This window comes from Mastomys coucha, unplaced genomic scaffold, assembly GCF_008632895.1.
Source record: "Mastomys coucha isolate ucsf_1 unplaced genomic scaffold, UCSF_Mcou_1 pScaffold22, whole genome shotgun sequence".
Taxonomy (NCBI): Eukaryota; Metazoa; Chordata; class Mammalia; order Rodentia; family Muridae; genus Mastomys; species Mastomys coucha.
Window position 1 is genome coordinate 17,885,691 of NW_022196905.1, and position 12,292 is coordinate 17,897,982.

General features: G+C 37.8%; 1 long non-coding RNA gene across 2 annotated transcripts in view; it reads right to left on the reverse strand.

The window, feature by feature from the left end:
- Positions 1–2,379: 2,379 nt before the first annotated feature.
- The window catches only part of LOC116069643, a 12,266-nt gene continuing 2,353 nt past the window's right edge, over positions 2,380–12,292 (reverse strand). Inside the window, exons 2-5 of one of the 2 annotated variants that reach the window (XR_004110081.1) lie at positions 10,510–10,584; positions 9,813–10,027; positions 5,253–5,342; positions 2,380–3,106 (exon numbers count right to left, since the gene is read on the reverse strand). This is a non-coding gene — a long non-coding RNA (uncharacterized LOC116069643). The remainder of the gene's footprint in view (positions 3,107–5,252; positions 5,343–9,812; positions 10,028–10,509; positions 10,585–12,292) is intronic. The other variant, XR_004110080.1, reaches the window with a different exon arrangement.

A 12,292-nucleotide genomic window follows, 5' to 3' on the forward strand; every position in this document is an offset into this window, starting at 1 on the left:
CTAAGAATTCTGTGAAACACTTTCTCTGGGAAAAGGAAGGAACTTTTGTATTGAATTTTCTACTTCTAGAAGAAATGGTGTTCTTCCCAGGGAGAAACAGAAAGAAGAGTACCCAATAAACTTACTTATAACAAAACATTTGTAAAAGGTTATTTAAGTAAATGAGCAATTGTATCTGATTCTTAGGGCTTCTGAAAGTTTCCACTAACAGGGGCCACAGTTAGCTGGTGAAATGTGGCTGCATTTCATGGCCAAAGGCTGCTAAGTCAAATTAAAGGCAGTCCTTTAAAAAAATTCAATCACATAATGGCACCAACAGCCAGCAATGGAGTTAGCAGGAATCATCTCTCTATGCAGGGACCAGTTACACTCCTATGGCTGGAATAATTGTCGCTTTCCATGGAAGACCTGGCAATGGACCTTCCCTATCTGTCTAGGACACCTGGTCTTTCACTGCAATACCATTGGTACATCAGTATTACCCCTACTCCCCAAGACTCCTAGAAATAGGTTGCAAAAGATAAGAAGTAGAAAACTGATGACCTGTTTTTCTCCCCCTCAAGAATAGCATCATAGAATATTGTTTTAACATAATGACAGGAGATCTAAAACCCTTCTTCCAAGAACCACCTTTATCCAGGTGTAAGTGCAGAATATAAACATTTGGGGAGGGGGAATAAAATGGAGACTTCTGATTTTTATCTTGCCTGCCCGGCATCCTCACAACCACAACCTGATATTCTTTTTCACGCCAACATTTCCTTCATCTTAAATGCTGTTGCTGGGTGTTCTGGAAACTAAAGCTGTCACTCAGTGGTTGATCTTCATGTTAGAGCTCATGCAATTGGCCCTTGAGTCAATTCCAAGCAATAAATGATAAGGAAACAAAGGGAAGGAGGGAGTAAAAGAAAAGAAAATATCAAGAAAGTTTCAATACTTTATTTGTTAAAAATTGGATCTCTTCTTATTTCATTCATCCATTTTAAAGGGAATAAATAATTAAAAGAAAAACAGCTTTTTCAGTTGCCTCACATTCTCTGATCTGAATGGATACATTTCTGCTTTTGAGCATAGGACCATCTAGCATTTCAGAGAACATCATGTACAGTTTCTTTCAGTGATTCCTTGGGAAATCAGAGGTCCTTGACAGCACCTCACCAGAACGGCTAACAACAGAAACTTGAACAAGTCAGGACAGTTTGTTTACAACTGAAAACAGTTAAGGTGGTGTAGGTGCAGAATAAGAGAATCATCAACCAGCAACCCCAAAGTGTTATGCCCTCAGACAGGGAAGAAAAACTACCAGAAGTCAGGACCCAGAGTTTTGGCCTAGAGATGGGCAGTGACTTTCAAAGAACTTGTCAGGTCAGTGAACCCTGTTTGGCTCTCCTCCATCCTGTTAGCCTCTGAAATCAGAGTAACCAACGTATTCATTACCTTCATACTTACCAGTCACATACTTAACATTTCTTTATGGGGAAAATATTTAAAAATCAACTTGCTTAGCAATTCTGAAGCTCTGGATGCATTAGCTATGCGGTAGTGCGCTTGAACTTCCTTTCCTAGTCCTTGACCCCCCTGCCCATCATACTACTCTTCTCTGTGAACCCTCCTCATCCCATACTGCAAGCCTCTAGTAACCACTATTCTCTGTGTCTTATACTCCATTTTTTATATTTTCACATATAAATGAAAGGATATGGAGGTTTTTGCCTTGTTTGTCTTTTTATATGTGGTTTGACTACATGCTAAAAGATAAAACTCAGTGTTTCAGTTACCAAATATAGTAAAGTCAACTCAGATGGATTCATATACTAAAACATAGAACTAAATTATGAAGCCACTCAGTTAAAACAATGAACATTAGTCTGGGCACTGACTTCTTGGCTATGGCCCTGAGAAAAACAAGAAGGGCAAATACATACAAATAGGATCACAACAAACTGAGAAGTATCCAGAAAACAAAGGAAAGAATTACAAACTGAAAAGACAACCTATGCAGAAGAAGAAGAATATTTCCAAGTCACACAATTGATAAAGACCGATTGTTTTCAAAGACTGAGAGAGAGAGAATTAAAAATTATAAGAAATTACACAAAGGAACCAAATAAATATCTCTCAAAATGTAACATACAGGCTAGCAGATACATGTAAAAGTATCAAGCATGACTAAAAATCAGAGAAACTCAGATACCAGGAGCTATTAGCTCTCCCCTGCTAAAATGAGTATTATCAAAAAGGCAAAAGATAAGCATAAGTGTAAGTATAAGAAAATAGGGTGTGAAGGGACAGGAAGGCTTTTCCTCTATTGGTAGGAATGTAAATTAGTTGTAGAATTCCTCTAAAACTACAATAGGATTGCAATATGATCCAACAATCTCTTTTCTGATATTTACTCAAAGGAAAGGAAGTGAGCAAGTTCCAATGTGGTCTGAAGCATTTTTCACTGCACCTGAGGCCTATCAACAGAATGTATATACACAGTATGACACTTTGCAGCCCAAGAAGAAATCCCAGCATTTACAGTGCCATGGGTAAATCCACAGGGAAGTTTCATTTGAAATAACCCACAAGGTTGGCTCATAAGCATAAGGCAGGGACTAGAGGGTGAAGGTTTTACTTAAATACCCCGAACTCAGAGGCACATGTCCTTGTCCTTCCCACACAGCTGCACAATAGTAACACTGCAGCCTCCAAGCCTAACGTCACTTTGAAACCATGTCTACTTATTCTAGAAGTTTGAGAGGCATGTCTTCTTGTTAGCTCAGTCACTTATCTCTCACCAATAATGATTATAATTGTAAGTTTGTATGTTCCTTGAGTTTCTGTTGTTGTTATGTCACCAAATGGCACCAAGGCAAGTCCTAGCCCCCCAGCAGAGAGACAGACTGCCCTTCCTAGAGATACATAGGTCTGAATTCAGTTAGAGGCAGGAAGACTTTGATCCACAATCAGAGAGTGTGACAAGCCTTGGAGAAATGATGACTCTCAGCATTGAGGCCACCTCTGAAGACTGTTGCAGACTGTGATGAGCCAGCGCTGAAGAAGAGCAGGGTAGAGGTCAGCTATTGGTTCAGAGAAAAATACCTGAGGGTTCATCTGTATCCTGAGGAGGCAAATTAGAGAATGACCATTATTCATGATTAGGTACACACTAACACTGTTGTTAAAGCCACACTAACTTATGAACTTGTCAGATGTCCACTGTAAGCTAAAGGACATAATTTCATTCAGATTGAGATTTTTGTTGTTTTACTTTTGCTTATTTATCTTATTATACAGAGTTACATAAGGCTATTTTCATGTTGGTGTATAATATAATTTGAATGTCCATCCCTCTATGCTCTGGTACTTTCCACTTTTTCCCTCTTCCCACTCCCATTCTCCTACACAGTTTGGCTTCACCTTCATGTCATATGTACATATGTGACTTCATGAATTTATAAAGGCTGTGACCTAAAAATGAGAGAAAACATGCAATATTTTTTTGTTTTCTGAGACTGACTTAATTTATTAAATATGAATGTCATCAGTTGTACCTTTTTTCCAACAAAAACCATACATTCATTCTTTCTTCATGGCTGAAAACCATTCTATTGTATATATGTGCCACATTTTGTTTATCCAGTCCCTTGTTAATGGACACCTAGGTCTGTTCCACAACTATTGGGACATTAGTTTACTGCTGCGATAAACATCAGTGCAAAAATATCTCTGTAACGTGTTCACCTGGCATCTTTGGGACAAATGCACAAGAGTGGAATAGCTTGGCTTTATATTATATCTATTTTTAGTTATTTTCCAAACCCACATACTGAGTCTCATCAGCTACAATTTGCTTTCATTTGTTTTGAAGGTTTTTTTAATTTTTATTTTTGATGTGTGTGTGTGTGTGTGTGTGTGTGTGTGTGTGTGTGTGTGTGTGTGTGTTTTAAAAAATGTTGACACAGGCTACAAGGCAAGAATCAGATTCCATGAAGCCCAAGTTACATGTATGCAATGAATCACCTGGTTAATACGTGCTCAGATCTTAACTCTGGTTCTCTGTTCTTAACATCTGAGCTATCTCTCTCAGGTCTTGCCATTTGTTTTCTTAACAACTACCATCCTGACTGAGGTGAGATATAACCTCAATCTAGTTCTTATTTGCATTTCTTTGGTAGCTAAGTGTATTGAACATTTTCAATATGTTCATTGGCAATTTCTACTCCATCTTTTGAGAACTATCTGTTCATTTCACTAGCTCAATTTCCGATTATGTTGTTTGACTCTTTATTGAATAGTAGTATTTTATTTGTTTCTGTATTCTAAATATTAACCCACTATCAGCTATATATACTAGCTATATATAGCTAGTAAACATTTTTCTCTCAATTCATTTTATTGCTACACATACACTTTGCAATGTCATGAAATCCCATTATCAACTTTTAGTGCAACTTCCTAAGTAATTGAAGTCCTATTTGGAAAGAGTTTGCAGACACTAATAGATTCAAAGAAATTGACAATCAGCTTTGTTGTTTCAGGTCTAATATTAAGGTTTTCTACTTATTTGGAACTTAACGGAGGAAGTATGTCACTGGGATGGGCTTGATAGTTTCAGATCCACTCCAGTCAGCATTCTCTGCCCTGTGCTTGTGGATCAGATGTAAGCTCTCAGCTACTGCTCCAGTACCATGTTTGCATGCCTGCTGCCATGCTCCTCATCGTGATTGTCAAGGTCTCACGCTCTGGCACTGTAAGTGCCAATAATTACTTCCTTCTATAAGCTGCCTTGGTTATGGCATATTGCCACTGCAATAGAAAAGTAACTAAGACGTGGGTGATTATGACTAGAATAATTTTTCAAACTGAGTTTTGACATGACAACCTGGCAGTTACTGGTTCCCACTTATTCCTGAGACATCTGGTTATCAGCACTATGAAACTCTCATATTTCACTACTCCAGAATTATGGCTTGAATCTAATATGGGGTTTAGAGAAACTTTTAAAACTTCTTTGTTTTTTATGAAACAAACCAACCCCTTTTCAAATGGTGTCTCCATTCCATTCTCAGTGTTGATCCCTTCATTACCCATCACGACTCAACTCTTGTCTACACTTGCTCAGAAGAACCTCTCACTATCTTTGAGTCCTGAATTTTGACAGCCTCAGCTCCCACTAGCACAAACTTATTGTCCCAGCCTCTAGAAGGCAAACTGAAATGGTCAAAGTTTAGAAAAAACACATACCCTAGTGTCCCAAATCTTACCTGGCTTGGAGAACCAAGAATTCTGTTCAATAACAATTAGTCTAAAAGCAATGGATGAAAGGACACATGAGGTTCATTTCCTAAATTCACCTACAAAGATAAAATTGAAAATGACAATAAAGTAGGCCATACTACAAAGAGGAAAGACAAATTCCCCTATATTGGTACCAAACAAAGATAAAGATATGGCTCTATCTAAGCTGTTGGCTTAGAACAAGAGATTCAAGACAATCAGAGGCATCCTTCTGGAGCTCCCTGGTAGAAAAAGAATATTCATCTTGTTCACAGAATTCACCTGTCAGGTCACATAATGTTTCAACTGTGTTCTCTTCACAAAATAATTCCACAGCCTTAATAATTTGTTCTCTCCCTCAAGATACTGGAAATCCCTCACAGTTTCTATTGATTATACCTACTCTATCTTGAAAACTTTTCCAAAGAAAAGACATAGATATTTAACAAAGGAAGATTGAAAATAGTAAACGGATACATCTAATTTCTTTCCTTGTAAGATAATTTTATGACAAATTTTCAGAAGGAATTACTCTCAAAGTTCCAGGCCAAGTTCTCTCTGACCTTTCTTTCTACACTGATTCCCTTCTCTTCCAATTTGCTTTGGGAATATGTCACTGCTGGGGTGAGAAGAGGATGGAAAGGTGAGGGAGGGAGAGACATGCAGGGAAAGGAGCACACACTTGACACTGTTTCTCTTGTTCCCACGTCTAAAGGAAACCAATACTAGCATGTCTGTTGAGGCCTCGGAAAAATATTAATGTGACTGAACCTGAATGACTGCAGCAAAGGAGATGAAGGTACTCCTCAGTGCTCCACAAGCCCTCTGGACTAATCATAGACTTGCCTATTAAGAGCCCATTAACTCCAGAGGACAAGCCTCATCACTTGTGTTCCAACCTGGGTTTCTTAAGGAATGGGTTGCTGTTCTGTAGTGGCATCCAGCCTTAGCTTTTCCCTCTATGTACACATTTCCATTTCTCTGCTTCATATTTACTGACTTTTGCTCTTTTTTACCTTAAGTGTAGGCAACATAACATTTCCCTTTTGGTTAGAGATCCCCCATGGCCACATAGCAAGTGCTTCAATCTCTGTCTTTGCTTTATTACTGGCATTTGACTCAAGGCTTTTCTGAGACCTTTTGACATTTCTCCCTCATGTCTGCCACTTAGTATACAAGGTAACAGCCTTTTGAAAGTATTGTGTAGCGCTGAACATAGTTACTGAGTCAGCCCTTTGGTGATTATATGCTAGGGTACAATGACAGTTCCTGACAAGGAGCCAGCCTTTCCTAGGTTGGCATTTATGATCAAGTTCTGAAACCATTAAGTATGCTTATATGCTTTTAAAAGTCTATCTGTGACTTTTATGTCTGTAATAGTTCATGGTAGCTGAAAGTTCTTTTCCTACTAGCATCAAGAATAGTGTACAAGAGATAGTAGACTGGTCTCTATTTTGTGTAGGAAACGTGGCTTTGGAGGGAGAGCACAGAGCTTAGTTCTCACCCTCTTTCATGTATGCCTTTGCTGTGCATGGTCCTATTTACAGTTCCTCAGGAAGCAAGGGTAGCTTTTGTACCCCCATCCCACGAAGATAAGACAGAATCATATTGTGGGGAAAATCTTCAGAGCTCACCTAAAGCAATACTTACCAAAAAGAAAAACTTTCTGGAAATATTAAAACCAGAAACAAATAGCTTCCTCCACATTTCATCCTAGACAAGCATGGGTATCATGAGTGACAATATGGTTTAGGAGCAAGAATTCCAGAAAACACAGGCTGTAATGGTGCTTGATGCACCTGCCTTTTCTGAGTTTTGTTTTAGATGTCTACTTCTGTTACCCAGAAATAACAGAACAACCCACTATGAACCAAAAGCCTCTTCTATACAGAATTAGCCAAGACTGTTATTTGTCATATTTAAGAAAGCCAGACCTTAACTACACAGATCTATTGTGCCTTAATTATCTTGGTAAGTGGACAAATCCTGGTTTCACTTCAACTGGCTCAAGGAAGCTTGGCTGGCAACATGTTTTTTTTGTTTTGTTTTGTTTTGTTTTGTTTTTTCACTTTCCCGGAAGCCCATAAACAAACCTAGGACGATCTGTCTTCCTTGGCATAAGCTTTGCTCTGTTAGTGGTTCCCTGGAACAGACAGCAAGGTTATATGCCAAGCTTTAACAACAACCCATAGCTATGTGCCACTTGTGTTACCCAAACTGGCAAACATGTACTAAGACACTGAAGAACTTCATCATAAGGGAGGCAGACTTAGAATAGAAGAATGGTAGTACTGGCAGGGACCATGAATTCCCTTGCATTCTACTGATATAGAAAGCCTCTGAGCAAGATGAAAGAATAGAACATATATGAAATAATTAATTCTAAATTCTTCTAACTCATTCAGGCACATCTGTAGAATTCCATACATATGAAGAGTTGGACTGAGTATTCTCAGCTGTGACACAGGTGGACCTCTTCCATAGCTTTCTAATCTATTCTCTCCCACAGGTCTTCTGGTGGCTCCTGATTGCTGTCTTTTGATTTTACTAGAGTATATGTGATAACAATGCTAGACCTAGTCAGCCACCACTAGAGAAGTATACAGTACAGGCTACAGATGAAGACTTAAAACATGAGCTCTAGGAAAACACTGTAGATATCACCTGTAGTTTATGCCTGGCTCATGAATAAAAAGTGATAGTGTTAACCCACATATGAATTAGGATGATACATCCTGGGTTCTTCTACAATACCCTCCCAGGGACTAATGAAGGGACAGTGAAGAAACATGGACGTTCCAATTCAATATCTTGAAGCATTTTTTTTTTTATGATCTCCCGTTTTATTCTCAGACTCTTTACACTAAATATTTCCAGAAAGGTATAAGTTCATATCTCTGACTCTGTAAAACATGTTCCCTCACTAATCTATAAGCTCACAGAGACTGACAGTTACCTTAAAGTCATGCCTGAGATACACTATATTCACCAAGGCAAGAGATAAGCAACTTCAAAATTAGTCAGAGTGGCCACTTTAGGAGGTAAGGGAAGGAACATTGTGTGATGTACCCCTTATGCAACCCAAATGATGGGTCACATCCTAGTGGCTAAAATTTTCCTGCTAGCATCATGATTCCCTAGTCCCTATATGATCTCAGTAAAAAAGTTTCAAAAATGAATACTTGAACAAGACTATGCATTAAACAACAATGTGGATAAAAAGAAAATGTGTGTGTTTGGGTGTGTGCACATAGTGTAATGTGAAAAAAAAAAAGAAAATGTAAGTCTTACTAAAAGAAATGGGCTGAACATCAGCCCTTGCAGGGTGTGATTCTGTTTCTGTGCCATCTGCAGAGTGTGAATTAGAAGGAAGCTGTAGGAGTCATGAGCAGGGGAGAAGTAGCAAAAGCAAGTAACTCTGCTACTTGAACAGTTTATGTAATTTCTCTGTATTCAAAATCTTCTGTGCTTCTGCAGAGCTTTCTAGCACTGAGGCTGCAAAGGGGAGAGAAAGATTTCATATGCTAAGTCCCAGAAGATTCTGAAATGCACCTTCAAGTTTTCCAGGCCTTGTGAAAAAGGTATCATCTTCAATAATAACCACATTCCACCCAACAGTAACAATCTCACAGTGTCCCATTTGTCACCAGTCAGATCTTGCTCTGAATTTTGACTGAATCACTGTCTGATACAGCTGCCCAATCCCACGGGCCAGCAAGAAGACAAAAACTGCCTGGATACACATTCCAGTGCTTATTGTTTTATAACCTGGGCAAGTTGCTTAACTATGTTACATCCATTTTATTGGCAATAAAATGGAGATAATGGTCCACTCCTCATAGTGCTTTATGAGGACTAAATCAATACTCATAAAGTGGCATGTGGCAAATAGAAAACACCACATGGGAGTGTGCACTTGTTAGCAGCTGTGTAACCTAAAGCTGTGGATCCCTTGTTTCCCATAGTTGGAAAATGGGGCTTCAGCTTTGATAGATTTACCAAGATCTATTTTCTTCCCTCTGAGCACATGTTAGCATTTCAGTGGGGGCCTTAGGTGCTCTCCCATCCCAAACTGAAAGAGGTGCATTTTAAAACAACTTTAAGTCAAACCTGAACTCTTTCATGTGTACTTAGGTTCAGTTTTTCCATCTTGTAAAAATACAAGTAACTATGGATATTTCCTGTAGTAACTATATAAATAAAGAAAAAAATTCATATGGTAACAAGGTGACATGGCAGCCAGTACACTGTCCACAGTGACAAAATGTATTTCCTTTGCCACCTTCATAATACAGGGTAATTTGAATGCCTGCCCCATCACATCCTTTTGTGGACAAAGCCCACCTCTTCTCATTTTTACACACATTACATTACCTAACTTCCTGTAGTAACTGCATAGAATTGTTATAATCCCACTAAATTGCACTGTGTATTTAAATAATCTGTCTGACAGATTCTCAACTCCGGTTATGCATTAGAATTATTTTGTCCAGCTTAGAAAAGCAGTATTTATGATCTTCACTCCAAAAAATGATAATAAATCAAACCTCCCAGGGGAAGTTTTCAAATGCCATATCATGTCAAAGGTCCCCCAAAACAATCTAGAGAGGAGTTCGAGTTTTTGGTTCACTTCCTTCTCATTCACTTCTGACTATCTTGTTGGTGTCCAGGTCTTGTTGACAATGAAGCTAGGTGGATAGGGTGATGTACTTCTTTTATAATCCATTCTGAATTATTAATAAGTCATTCCCAAGAATGAGCACTGAAACAGAGTCAAGTGTACAGAAATCACGTCAGATAGAGGAATGAGAAAAGAGAGCAAGAGCTGTTTTCAGTTGATATAGCTGGAAAAACAAAACAGCATCCCATGAGTTGAATTCAACTGTTATGTCTTCAGGATTTAATATCATCATCATAAAACATAGTTACGGATTCTGTTCATGAGAAAACATTATTTGTTGTGCTACATATATATATCATTACATCACATATCTCTGTGTTTTTGATTTGAGATGCTAATTGAATGACTCCCCCAATATGGAGACTTAAGTCTATATTAGTTAAATTTGACAGGTTTAAAGAAAAAAAATGAGTCACAGTTACTTGGATAGAGAAGGGGAGCAACTGAAGAATGAAGAAGGAGATGAATATGATCAAAAGACATTTCATAAAATTTTCAAATAACTAATAAAAATTTAAGTGATAATGATAAATAGTTAGACATTTGTGGTGTGTATCATTTACCTTAAGGCTTCTTGAATTAATCTTGAATCCCAGAACTCTTATAGAAAGGGTTTTACCCAGTATTCAATTTGTTGACTGCAAGCAAAGAGACCCAGGATCATTATTTTATTTTTCTTTTGCAGCAAAATTTTGCTAATTCCTTTGTTTTGTTTTAACCTCTACAGATTTAACACTATTTCTCAAAATTTCTAGAAGTATTCTTATTGTTAAAATTACTTCAAATTCTCTTTTCAGAGAAACTTGGTGGGGAGAATAATTACAGGGTACTGACATTGTTCTACAATTGCCTCACAGCAAAGTAACTAAGGTCTCTATGTCTTTTGTTCATCTGACTTAAACATAAGGAAAGAAAAATGAAGCTCTGTAGAGATGCTTGTCAAGCAATCCAGTTAGTGCTTTGTAGACTATCTACATCTCACTCCTAACTCCATGCTGTTGGTATTCATCTCCCAATTTACCAAAGTAGAAAAATAACATCCAGTTACCATGAGGTCACACAACCTCATGCAAGTAGTCTGAGGAAAGATTGAACATAATATGACTTTATAGGAGACCTGTTAGATTTTCTGTTAGAGACTTTGTCCTTTTTCAATATTTACAATGTGATTGTTAAGGATCTTAGAACCAGAGCCCAGCAAGCATTCAAATGCAAGCCCCAAATTTTAGCTGTTTCATATCATTCGTACTCATTAGTTTAATATCTAAATTTACACAAAAAAAGGAATGTACCTGGAACATTCAAAGATAACAAAATGTACCAGAAATGGATTCTGCCCATTAGGAATTTGAAAACTGTTAAAAGAAATAAAATTTATACTTAATTAAAATTAGGACATGCCAGTGTCTCTAGTCAAGAGGAGGAGCAGCTAAGACGTCATGTGACAAAGGCTATATCAACAGATAATCATCTGAGTATAGCTTTGGTGGATTCAGGTTAGGATAATAAGGTGGGGTTGGTTAAAATCAGAACACAGAGGCAAAGACACAAATACACACATGATCCAGACAGGACTCATAGAACCTGATAATATGTATGGTCTAATTCAAATGCCATATCTACTGTGGGAGTTGGGGTTCTATATTGCTAACTAGTTCATAGGAGGTGTTTTGGTAACCATAATATAATTTACAAGAATCTACCAAAGGTCAAGATTGTCAATATGAATAGATTTCTACGAGCACATGGCCTAAAGGCCAGGAAGTGTGGCAGGTATGTAGGAAAAACTCAAGGACAACATGGTAAATATCAGGAAGTGCTCTGATCATACCAACTAGCAGAAGCATGATGTTTCCATTTTCTCTCATTACTTCTGTCAGTGGAAAACTGTTGGGTCAGCTTTGTAAGCATTGAATCAGTGCTACTCAATACTCTTCATTTAAAATCATACACATAGAAACAGAGACATCTGAAGAAAATCAGTGCCTAGGCCTCATTCAAAACCTCAAAGTGCTTAAGTACATTCCCAGTATTATTCTAGTTAAGTCAGCTTTATTTGTGCATTGGGTTTGTTGATTTTCTAGTTTCCATGCTTTTTGCTGTTTGGTGTTACCCTGGTTTATGCTCAAGCAATGTAGAATTTGGAACTACTTCCAGTGTTGTGCAGCAAATACACTTTGTGGTTTATGTCAAATGAGGGGATGGAAAACTCACTTTAAGTGAAGAAACAGATTTAAGTATGCATAAAATTAACTGGAGAAATGGTTCAACAGAAAAAAAAGCACTTGCCTTGCAAAAATGGAACCTTAAATTCAAGACCCCAGAACCAATGATTTAAAACAAAAA